The following is an 11770-nucleotide window of genomic DNA, read 5'->3' as shown; positions in this document are numbered from 1 at the left end:
TTGTCTAGGTCAGTCCTTGAAGGGTAATACCTTTTCTGCATTAAAAGGTCAGGAAACACCATGCCCACCTCAAAGGAATTTGAAAGTGTGGGAAATCCTGGCTTTGGTCAGTTCCAAACCTGATCTGAGGTCATCTGCTGAGGAAAACTTGGTCTCTCAGCTAGACCACTTGGTTCTGGGTTTTACCAAATTCTTTTTTAAGCCACTTTTTATGAGATATTTCATAAATCTATATTAAATACAAAAATAAAAACAAAGAAACAAACATGATAACAGAAATACAAGCAGAGAGGGCAGAGGCAAATGCATTGTCAGAATATTTTCTATGAAGTCCACAAACAGAGAACTAGTACATCAAATGCATATAGAACAAGCAAGAAACTATAGCAGGCACAAAGAGGTTAAACGGCAGACAATTACAGCCCCATCTGTGGTAAAGTGGCTGACCCACAACAGCTGAGAGAATCCTGAGAGAGAGGCCCCTCCTCCCTCTTTATCCCTTCCCCAGAAGAAGAGCTCTCAGGAAGAGCTACTTAGGGAGAGACTTTCTAGAGAACTGGAGGAAGTCTTGCCTGTAAAGGGTTACATGCTGCTAGGGAGTCTTAGGGGACTCTGCATCAGCCTGAAGGTAAAAGTGGTCTAGACTAGAGAAGCAGCAGTAAGTCTATGGAAGCAGAGCCTGGCTATTTAATGCAAGGTCCTTGGCTGGAATCCAGAGCAGAGGGAGGTTGTGGGTTCCCTTACTGCATCCCAAAGAAAGAGAGGTAAAATAAACCCTGACACAAAGCAGGATAAGGGCTGTTGAGCCTATGGTGGGGCTGAAGGCCAGATTTGTTAGACTTCTGTTTTTATTGGACTCTTTATTACCCTGGAATGTGTGGAACTACAAGTGATCTAGCTGGAGGAATGAGTTGTGAAAAGGGGTAAGCTGTCCCACACTTGAATTGTCCATTATCATGGGATGCCAGAGCTGAAGAAGCTGCTACACCAGGCTTGGCCATGATGAGATGCACTGGCTGGCGAGTGACTCTTCTCCAGTCATCTACAGTACGCTGTAAGGCACAGAACACACCTAAGGTTTGTATAGCAAGTACAATTCATACTGGACAGCAAGACACTGTCATGGTTATATTTTTAAGTGCTGTGCAAGAGTACATTGCCTTTTCTAAGAACTCTTATTAATGCTATGTGGCACCATCAATTTCAGCTTGTAGAACAGAGAGTGTTCATTGTTATTTTGACTCTGTAGCCAGTTCTTCTCTACTCTGAAAATTTCAGACAGTCTCTGATTCAAGTGCTTGAACAGCTTGCAGAATAATGTCAAGAGGTGGGTTTTAGCAGCACCCATAGAAAATTCATCATAATCCCAATGAAATGACTTTCACTGAATGCCAAATTGCCATCACTTGCTAAAGGGCTCAGTGGGGTCAGACTGATGAGGAGACGCATCCTCTCTCCCTGGAACTCTTTCTCCCCCCTGCCTTTGCCCCCATGCATACATTGCACGATACAGACTGTGTGCTTGTGATGGAAGCAGAAAGTGTTCAAGTGGACTCAAACTTATTTTATCCTTTTGATACCTTTTAGGCAAAAATAACTTCTATAATTATTTCTGCCTCCACCAAAGAAAATGAAACTCTCAAAGACAAACTCTCACAAAAGAATACTGTTAGTAGTGCAAGTAACTTTAAATTGTTGTTTATTGCTAGAGGCACCATGACTTCTGGGTTTGTTTCATGGCCACTTAATTAAAAGTATTTTTTAACATCTAGAAGTTAAATCTGTTCTTTACCATTGTTAAATGTAGACTCATCCCGAATGGGATGAAAAAAGATCAGTTCCCTGAGTTAAATTATGACCCCTCAATGTATACAGAATCTATGTAAGTTGCCTATTGAAAGTGTCAATTATGAGGAAGTATAATAAAGTCTGAATGCAAGGTACAGACTTTCCTGAAATGGCCAAAATGACAATACTTGAACACTGTTTTTTGTAATCAGGAAAACATACATCTGTATTAGATTCCAAACCAGTTGGGGGGTCGGGGAGGAGAATGTAATCAGAAAAGCACAGGCAATAGTCACTGCAATTATTACTGTTAGTTGTTTAGAACACTCACATAAGTTCTATGCTTGTTTTGATTGGTGTTCTGTATCAGTATAATGTAGTGTAATTACATAAGGTGGCAAATCAAGAGAAAAATTGGATATTTCTACACACACACACTTTGATACTAAACCTAGGGAAGTTGTCAAAGGTAAACAGAAGTTGATCTTGAATAATCTCAGCAGATTGAATTCAGTTATTTGAAAAGGGTTTTTTAATCTACAGAACAAACCCTACTATATGAAGTCCCTCAATCCAAAGGAAAGAAGTGTCCTAATATGCCTTTCAAACATATTTTAGACAAAGGTGACTTTTTTTTTTAATTATAAACTTTAACTTACAACTGGGACTGATAGGAATTTGCTGCAGCATTACCCCTGGTACTTATCCAGTCTGTACAGCACTCAAACTACCAAAAAGTAAACAAGGACACACTACACTTGCCTAACGTAGGTCACATCAAGCTCTAATCTTCAAGAACAAGAACTTCCAAGTAATATCACAGGTGATTGTGTAAACAATAGAACCAAGTGGAACCATCAAGTTCTGCACATAACCAGCTTATGGCACTGCATGAATGCATTACTCTTTCCCTTATCCTCCTTCTTACGGTTTGTCAAACCCATTAATTGCATCTTGTCCTAAACTAGGATGTAAGATCCAAGATGTCATCCTCTGGGTTTGTGCACTAATACAACACAACAATAATGGCTCAGGTTGCTCCTGTGATGTCCTGCCTTTTTCCATAAGGCCAGATTCTTCTCTTAACTTCAGCTGGAGCAACATGTGCCCTAATGGAAGTTGCACATGAATAAGAATACAATTTATTCCCTTATTCTCCTGATGTCAATGGGAACAACGGTAGATAGGCAGCAGGTGTGACAGGCTTCCCCTCCCTGCTGGGAGGTCTGCATTTGGGGCTAGTGATGTACTGAAAGCAGAGACAGGGGTTGTGTCTGGAGAGGAAAATAGGTTCTAATACACTTTAAACACCACTTCGCACCTAGTGTACACCATGTTTAACATCTTTAAAAATGTGTCATGTGGTCTTGGTCAACCCTAGCTATAAATAAGTCCCTCTTTGTTTCTCTGTCAGGACTGACTTTCTCTCAAACACACCTAATCCTCAAGGTTCCCCACTTTCCCAACACCCAGGCTCAGAAAACCCTTTCCTCCTACTCCCATCTAACTAATTTGTTACAAAGTGTATGTTTTGCTGTTTTAACCACTAAAACAGCTTGCTACTCTAGCTTCCTCTGGACTGGGGCAATAAAAAGCCTGGATACCAGTTGCCCGCCCATGAACTCTCAAAACAAACCTGAATTAGAACCAACCACTACAAATATTTGACAGGTTCCTATTCCTCAGTGGGAAGTTGTTGTGTTAACTTGCAGCCCTAGGAGTAGGTTGAGCTGTGTTAGGTTACACTCACAAACACTCCTCATGTGACCCAAAATGGTGTTCACCAATAAATGATGCTGGCCTTTTCTGAGGCCAGAGAAAACTCAGTCCAGATAAGAAGATCCTAGTCTAAGGTAAGAGTGCCCTTGTCTCTACTTCTGGTACTGTCAGGGCAAATGGAAGTAGGAAGCTGCTCTGCAGTTAGGTCCCTTCCTCTTTTTTTCTTGTGGAGACTTTATAAATTGTTCAATTTTAATAAAAATCAGACTTGGTTATTAACCCTTTAATGGCTATACTCCTTGGGCTCTCTCACCTCCAGCAGCTGCTTGCTTCATCACAGAGTGGTACACACTAAGCTTTACAGGAAGTGTACTCCTTGTATTACACCTGCAAACTACATTAAAAGGACATTATGTAGGTTGTGATGTTGAACCCTGAAAGGTAGGAAATGAATTAAGGCTGTCAGTCCTCTTTCCTCCCCTCCCCCCCGCAACCCATTCTGCCCCCAGCAGCCTCTTGGCTCCCCTGCAATCAAATCAGGCAGCTTCCTTCTCCCAGTTGCCTGAGTCTCCCAGCAGGGTGTTATTGATTGCACAGGGAAGAAGAGTTTTCCTTCTCACAGTTCACCCTGGCTTCAGCATGCCCAGTGCAGATGGCATCTTAGGGGAATTTAGTTGATTAAAATCAGTCTCTACTGAGCATGTGCAAATGGTTTTTTTTTGGTTTGTTTGTTGGGGGGTTTTTTTGGAAGGCTCATAACATGGCTAAATTTTCTCTGGGACTGTAAAAGGCACATCATTGATACAAAGGTCTCCCTCTGCCAAATTTCAAGTCCCTGCTCCAAAATGCTAAAGATAAGGCCACACTAGAATTATTTTAACATGAGTAAGCAACATATTTCCTCCTCATTCTCAGAAATGGGTAGACCATTTTGAATGAATTTTTCCCAAAATATTCAGTCTGAGGCAGATACCCAGCATGGAAAGTTTCAGCCCCAAAGGTTGAAGTTTGCAAAGTTACAAGAAATTGAAAACCGAGTGTTTTAATGGGAAATGTTGGGCAACCTTACCAGCCTACCCTAAAATACATTTGTGTGCAGTTAGCTTCTTTTGCTCTTTAAATGTTCCCTTTCTGTCATGTTCTCTGGTATTCTCTAGAGCTCTGTGATGAGTCAGCATTTACTGTACATTGTTCTTAGGATTCGATTTCTATTCTTATGCAGATAGCACAGATTTATTTTAAGTTTAGTTTTTGTCTTTTTTTTTCTCTGCTTGTCTTAATGCTGAGGAGTGGATGACATACTTTATTTAAATATTTGGTTCTAGATGTTACCTTTTTATCCTTTTTTCTTTTGTCATGTATTCCAGAACAACAAATCTACTATAGTTAAGATTCAAAGGCCAAAACTTTCACACAGGAGTGGTCGTTTAAGTTAGGCTCCTAAATAAATATGGCTTTTTTTTAAAGTACTGAGCACATGCAGCTCCCACTGATTTCACTGGGATTGGTGAATTCTTTGACTTTCAAAAGTCTTATTTCAGTGTCCAAATATAGAGTTTGTAGACTAGCTTTGGGCACCCAACTGAGTACTCAGTCCTCCCCTCTCTTATAAATAAGCTTGGCAGAATTTTATTTTATTTAGATATTTATTTTTAAATACTTTTTTATCTTTAAATTTTCACAGTTGCAGGAAATTATGGGAGCCAGGTCCAAAAATAATTATTTAAATCACAAATTTAAGATTCAAAAATTTAAAGCTTTATAGCTGTTAAAATACAAATGATCAGAATCATATCAAAATGTATAAAGCAAATATCTTTAAATCACGCTCTAAGTTATCAAGTAATATTTTTCCTACTTTGCCTATATGTAAATTTTGATTATCGTCTATAGAAATACTTTGTGTGTACAGTGAAATTAGTGTTCACTGACATTTACGGATTAAAAATTAAATCCTTCCAAGCCTAGTTATAAAGGTTCAACCCCTACTGAAGTCAGTTGATGTTATACCTGAGCAAGTGAGGGCAGAACAGGGGTTTTTGTTTGTTTGTTTTGTTTTTTTGGGGGTGTTTTTTTTTTTTTTTTTTGGAGGCTTGTTTCTTCAGTGGAAAGTCAACCTTCTAGATGTCTTGTGAAACATTTCACAATTCATCTTGTTCTTTTTGTGATGCAGAAGTTTTGGATCCATGCTTTTATTTCCTCTGCAGGAAATACTTCAACACTTTCATTATTGCTCTACATCAGTGGTTCCCAGGCTGGGGTTTGTGAACCCCTGGGTTTTTGTGAAATGTTACAGGGGGTTCGGGATTCCCTAATGGCAGACAGAGCTGTCCCTAGAAACCCAGGGCAGCACTGGGCCAGCAGCCTCTGGACTTCCAAGAGCTAAGCAGATCAAAGCAAGCAGATCTATCACACTTCAAGATTTAAACTTCAAGACTCCTTATAAGAAATGGGAAGGGAAGTGGATATTTTTTGCTGTTTTTGAAATTAAACAGGCAGCTAGTATTGTTTTTAAGATTATTATGAAGAACAAGTTTAAGGTTTGTAACGTGCGTTGTTTGCCTGGACTGCTCAAGACTTGAATGTTTGTATAGGAGGAACTCTTTGAATTGGCTTCTTAAATATCTTCATGTTTCACATTTGATACTCCTTGATGAAACATAGGAGCCTTATCTTATAACAGGCTTATTCAAAATGATACAAGCTACGAATGTGAGATCTTGGAAGTGTCACCGTTTTCACAATGTAATAAAAAATACTGTAATGATTAATAATAATAAATAGTGTGTAATAAGCATGTCATAAAAACAAATTTTATGTTTCCAAGATCACTGCTTTTATAATTTATACTCAGGTAAAGCAGAAAATCCCTTGAAATATTCATTTTTAGGAGGGGGTTTGTAAGACTTGATGTTTTAGTGAAAGGGGGTCACAGGTTGTTAAAGTTTGGGAACCACTGCTCTACATTGTTAGTTCATCAATGTTGTTTGTATCCCATTAGTGCCTAGCAGCCCTAGTAATGGATTAGGGCCTTATTGTTCTAGGTGCTATACAAACACAGAACAAATGACAGTCCCTACCCCAAAGAGTTTACAGTCTAAGGATAAACTGATATAAGCGGATGCAGTAGAGAGATGGGGAAGCACAAGGAAACAATGAGGTGATACTGGTCAGCCCAAAAAGCAGTGATCGTTGTCAAGCCTTTTATAGGCAAGGTAAGTTCTGTGAGATGGCTGCTTGCTATGTTAAAGGACTTTCATTGATTCTACCTGGCCTACACAGTAATGCATATCTAAGATTACAGAAAACACTGTGTGATGTGCTATCGTGTGTATAATTAAGAACCAGTCTGTGATCATATAATTAAAAGCCTTCCTTCTTTTTATAAAGCTTTCCTAGCATAACCATGATAGCCACAACACCAACACCTACCCCTATACAAACCTTTCCCTCAGCTCAATCCCCCTCCCCTAACCCTAAAGAAAATCCTGCCCTGAACAATTTTTATAACCCAGAGAGGGAAAAATGCCAGAGAATCTATGAAGGCTTTTTTTTTTTAAATGTGGAAAGTTCTCGTACTACAAGGGTGGGCAGAAATATGAAATCCTAAGACAGATAGAACTTTGACAACTTGTGATGTGTACAACTTCAGTGTTTTCTTAATGTAGGTCATATAAAATATCACATTCAAATACACAAATAGAGCTGTCATACCACACATTCTAAAAGGCAAGAGTATGTACAACTAAGCCCCTTGTGGCTCTTATCTATGTGCACATCCAGGGCATGTCCTCTAAAGGTGAGCCTTTTACTTTTCATTGCATGTCAGTGGAGCTGCAGGGCAGAGAATGTACAGTATTTCTAAAGGCCATAGAATAGCCTATGCTAACTATCCTAAGGCAATAAAGGATTCATTAAGTGGTAGAGAAATAGATTTGGAACCCCCATTCTGAGCTAAGTGTACTGGACCATTAATTTTGATAATTCAGACAACTGAGGCTGTTATGCCAAACCTACTGTTTTGTTCTCATTGGGCACCTACAGTTTTCATGATGCTCTAAACAGAATATACTCAATGTATATAATCCAAATTTACTGGGGTTTGGTTTTATTGCTAACTCAAGTGGTAACAACCAAACATAAACCCAAGCCTGGCTGTTCTTGGAACTCTTTCTGCAGGTGCCTGTGACATTTGTCTAATTAAAATATAACCATGCAAACCAGTGTTGCTACCACGGATATATAATTACAACAAACTTTATTCAAAGTGTAACACATGGCCAGAAAGGGTTAAACAGCTTGCAGGTTAACTAACCCAAAGCCAACCTTTTAAAGAGCTGTAAGAAAGTATGTGAATGACAATTAGGGCTATTCCATGCTAGATAGGCTAGAACTTTGAAGTGCAATCCTGTATTGTTAGAGAATTAGAGGTGATGCTAATTGTGTGTGTTTATTTATAGATACTAGCCATGTAGACACTAAAGCTATTAATTCAGAGATCAAAAGGGAATATTAACATTTAGATGAATCTTGAATGCAATAATGTCATTGTCTATATGTCTTTTTAAGGTTTGTGATAAATTGCTTAGTGGATAAATTCTTATGTTAATCCATGTAGTTAGTTAGGAAACAGAAGATTACATCAGAAGCCAATTGTTTCCCCAGGACTGTGTGGTCAAGTGGCTGCTAGAAAACTGTATAAAAGACCTCGAGGTCCTGATCCTGTCATCTCAGATCTCCTTGAGGCTTCATGCAGGGAAAGCCTAAGCCATAAGGATTGAGATCCCAGTCCTGACTGGACCGCCCTGAATATAAACATTGGACTATAACCTGTGAACTATTTCTGCAAGAACTCTTTGCAACTACAAAGCTCACCGTTTCTGCTATGAATCCGAACCTCAAGAATTGTGCTCATGTCTGTATGTATGCTGATCTTTTAACCAATTCTTTTTCTTTTTTAATAAATTTTAGTTTAGTTGATAAGAATTGCCTGTGTGTATCCCTTTTTGTCCTACCATTTATCTGTTTGTTTTGTTTGTCATTTCAGTGGCCTATATCTCCTTTTTATGTCTGGAAAGTCCCAGAACATTGTGGGCAGTTCCAGAAATAAATAACAGCACTTGGAGAGCACTTACATCTTTTATGGATGTTTTGTGTTGTGTTTATGATGTGTTGTCAGTAACATTTTGGTGACTCATGTTCTCTCATGTTTAGTGTGATATGAAAAAACACTCATTATAGGTTAGACAGCTGTTATCTTCAGATATTTGAATCATCACAATGTGGGAAAACACCAATTATGGCAAATATTTTATTCAAAGGTACTGAAAATCAGCCAATGACTAAATTTGGGAATACAGCTGAAGTACTTAGTTACTCCAAGACTAAGTTTATTACTTACTCAGCATTCCTTGTCTCAGCAAAGCTATATAAACCCAACAGCTTTCAGTTTGTTTCCTTTTTAAAGTGGGCTGAGGAGCTCTATTTCTTTTCTCCTTTGTTTTCTTTACAATGTGTATATTGTCAAGACACTGCATGAATGTCCTTACAGTACACGTATTGTCTTGAACTCTGTAGATCCAATGTTTTCCACCATCTATATATTTTTTTTGTTACTGGTTCATTATAAAAAAGTTCATTAAAATGAGCAGATTATATTTTGAAATCAAATCCCATTTGTAGAGTCTCTACCAATCGGCAGGTTAGAAGACCTATTTTGGGAAGGAATTTATCTTTTTTCTGGAGCACCAAGATTTTAAAACAAGAATGAGATCAGAAGCAGCACAATAATCATGCTACTTAATGTTTTTGGTATGTAGCAGGTTCTGAGAAACCAACTATATTCAGATATTGTATCTGGGGAGAGCAGTGGCTAACTTACTGATGTCATTAATTGTTTTTAAGGAACCTTGCTTTAGTCTATCTTCCAGTCTGAATTGAAATGTACTTACTCCAAAGTTGTATTGTGAGCTGTACACCAGGGAAATGTTATTGGGTGGGAGTTATGTGATTCAGGAAGAGCAAGAAGGATAAATCAGGAACAATGTTGGTCTGTCAGTTGTTTAAACTGGAAGCCCAGTCAGAAATTTCAGCAATAAAACAGGAAAATGTCCAAGTGACATAACCCAAAATAAGACACAATATGAGAGAGAGTCTGGGACACATTTTGAGAATGTGCTTTTAAAAGGTTTTAAATGAAAATGAATTGGCGGAGGGTGGGAGGGATTCACCAATTTTACACCAAATAAACGAAGTGGCTTAAAAAAAGAACCAAAACCCTCATAAAATAAATTTCCAGGAACTAATAAATCTCCTTGTACCTTCTTTCCTTCTGCTTTTAAGGAAGGTCCGTTATTTGAGTACATCTTTTACACAAAGCACAATGGCAGAGTGGCCTTCCAAGAGAGGAGAGGATTTTTGATCCAGCAAAGTCCCTGAAAAGGAATATGAATATTTCTATGCACACCCAATTCCAGACTTTCTTGTAGTTTTTCCTGCCTACGAGATGTCTCAGTAGTCTGGGTTTCATTGTTGGAGTTACACAGGACTTCCTCCCATGGATCATCCAAGCTTCAAAAGAGGGTAGCTAGTTAATACTACCTGGTAATTAAGCGTGATTTCCCTAGCTGGGAGTAATTGTCATCTCTTCTGGACTACTTCTCTGAGACATATGAAAAGAAGCTAAAATTATATGACAGCTTCTGATCACTGTAGCAGAACCATCCAACTAATGTGTTTTATTCATTTTTTTTTTTTTTTTTTTTTAGATGCAGTAACAGAATTGGGGCATAAGCAACCAATAAGGTTTTTTAAAGGGTGTATTGTAAATGATGGAGCACTGCAGAGCCACCTTTTTCTCTTCTGAAGAATGGAGGGATTGTCAAGAGTGGATTTTAATTCTACAAGTCCTGGCAAGCTCTGCTTCTGCAGCCTCACTTCCTACCCTGTCAGTTGTGATAGAGGGAGAAGATCCATTGCTTAAGATTATTCTGAGAGGCCTGAAATGAAAAAGACAGCATAGGGGAGGAATTAGGAGTAAAGAATGGAATACAGTAGAGATAGTGGGAGTGAGTGAGGAGTGCAAGACCTGCTACGATATTTCAAGTCAGCTCTTCCCCCACTGTTCAAGCTGCTTTTTCCTCTAAAATAAATATTAAATAAAACACTGCTAATGGAGGAGCCTAAATGCTGTCTTTACTTGCTAAGTGCAGGTGCAGAGAGCACTGGCAGGCACACATAGCAGCTGGTATTTTGCTAGCTCCATATGGGATTGGCACATCAAAATGTTTGAATTCTGTTCTTAGTTTCAAATCCAAGATTTTAGAATGGGCTTGAAAATCAAGCTAAGTGAGTTTGACCATCCTTAACTGCAAGACAGCTTTGCATAATCAAGACAGTAAATCTCTGCTGAAGAAATGCCTCCAGATGTACATGACCAGAGCCATTGACTGTAAGCAAGATCTCTGTGTAAAGTAAATGGAAAATTGCAATTCTTTCGTAAACAGTGAAGTCCACTGGATAAACTTCTGATTTATGCCTGGTTCTCTATTGCTGTCTTTGTATCTCCCTACCAATGTCACAATACAATTTCAAATATAGGTATATTTAATAAACTCATTTCACAGTGCCCCCATTTCCCAATCTCCTGCTATGTGAACAGCAGAGAAATGAGGCAGATGTCAACCTTTCTGGACCTCCTTTCACATTTAAAGCCAATGCTAGATAGGTAGGATTTACCAAACTAGTATCTTCTCCAACCAACGTTTTCTCTTGCCTCTGGGATTACAACATATCCATGAATCAAAGTGCTATTAACTATACTAGTAATTAAAAATGGGTGTAGCCAAAATTAAATGAAATCTCTATTTTGTAGAATCCAAACACCAGAGCAACTCAAATAACATTATTGCACACGTATGTGGGGAAAATAAAATTAAAGGATTGATGGGCAATACAGTCTTTTGCAATAATCTCTTATAATCAAGCAGAGAAAATTATGAGTATTAGGTACTGGTGTTGTAGTAGCAGCTGGAGGTTTTCATCAAGGTCCCATTGTGCTGTGTTCTGTACAGACATGCAATAAACAGTTCTTGATAGTTCTGGTAGAAATCTTTTTAGGCAAAAACAGGACTTTGTTGAAAACAAAATTATTCATGGGAGACAAAGCAACTTTTTTGTTTTGAAATTATGGGGAAATTCTACTTTCTCAGTGTTTTCTTTTTCCTTTTTTTCCCTCTTCTGTCCCCTCACCCTTCGTCCGCTT

The 11770-nt window shown here is 38.5% G+C and overlaps 1 long non-coding RNA gene across 1 annotated transcript; it reads left to right on the top strand.

Moving 5' to 3' along the window:
- The first annotated feature begins 514 nt into the window (after positions 1–514).
- Positions 515–11420, top strand: LOC120399440. The gene is made up of 2 exons (XR_005595158.1): positions 515–1077; positions 10275–11420. It is a non-coding gene; the product is annotated as an uncharacterized LOC120399440 (long non-coding RNA).
- The last annotated feature ends 350 nt before the right edge of the window (positions 11421–11770 follow it).

This window comes from Mauremys reevesii, linkage group 2 (assembly GCF_016161935.1).
Source record: "Mauremys reevesii isolate NIE-2019 linkage group 2, ASM1616193v1, whole genome shotgun sequence".
NCBI lineage: Eukaryota > Metazoa > Chordata > Testudines > Geoemydidae > Mauremys > Mauremys reevesii.
The sequence above is the reverse complement of the archived record's forward strand: the minus strand, read 5'-3'. Positions and strand labels throughout refer to the sequence as shown.